This window comes from Pyxicephalus adspersus, chromosome 9, assembly GCF_032062135.1.
Source record: "Pyxicephalus adspersus chromosome 9, UCB_Pads_2.0, whole genome shotgun sequence".
Classification (NCBI taxonomy): Eukaryota; Metazoa; Chordata; class Amphibia; order Anura; family Pyxicephalidae; genus Pyxicephalus; species Pyxicephalus adspersus.
Window position 1 is genome coordinate 48,370,036 of NC_092866.1, and position 1,009 is coordinate 48,371,044.

General features: G+C 35.9%; 1 protein-coding gene across 1 annotated transcript in view; it reads right to left on the reverse strand.

Annotated features, from left to right (window-relative positions):
• Nucleotides 1-1,009, reverse strand: part of KIF18A (kinesin family member 18A) — a gene marked incomplete in the record, with an annotated part of 47,146 nt that overhangs the window by 43,429 nt on the left and 2,708 nt on the right.

Consider the following 1,009-nt stretch of genomic DNA (forward strand, 5'->3'; position numbering starts at 1 on the left):
AATTTCTTTTACAGTATAATATAATAGTATGAGTATAATAAAGTTTGAAACAAAAAATCATGTCAAAATAATAAAATAAAAAAATTTAAAAAAAAAATATATATAAAAAAATAAATAAAAATTAAAATATACTCATACTATTACATTATACTGTAAAATAAATTTTAATGAAAAACAATGTACTGCTTTTAGACATATAAACCCATTGTATTGCATTCAATACAGTTATTTTGTATTGAATGCAATACAAAATAATTTGAGATTCCTGCCACTCTCCCAACGCAACGGCTGCACGCACCAACGTCACCGGGAACAGAGGAAGGCCGGAGGATGCGAGAGGACAGAGATTGCGAAGAAGGATGCCGGCAGACCAGGTAATATAGTACTTATCATTGTTTTTAACTACTCCGAGTATGGCTCGGGGATACCGCTTTCAGAATTTGTTTCTTACCTGGAGTCACACTCGGGGTTACCGCTGGGGAAGTTAATGTACCAAAAGCCAGACAGAGAGAGGCAGGCAACTTAACATGTTAGAATGTGAAAGAGCTTTATAAACACTGACACAAAAATAATAGAAGAGACCACCAGACCAATCGACTGAGCTGCGGGATTGAAGGCAAGTGTATTTATTTTGTTTTGGCGGTTTTTGAGTTTAGTTCCTTTTTAATGCAGCGCAAACAAACCAGGATGACTGTCAGTGACAAAGGTGGCAGCAAGAACAACATGCCTTAGGTGTCATCTATTCAGCTCTCCCTCTGAGCATCATATCACCCAACCATATAACTGCTTACTTTGGGACTGGTAAGATAATTTTATGGGCAAGAAGGAACTGGGAGGTAGAATTGTATTGTATGTTATGCCAAACTGTATTTCCATTGAAGTGTTTACAATACAGGTTAAAAAGGACAGTGAGACCCTAATGTGGCGTTCCTCAATCAGGATTCCTCCAGGGGTTCCTTAAAGAAGAAAAACTCAAAACAGCAAAAAAAAAAAAAAAAAAAAAAAAAAA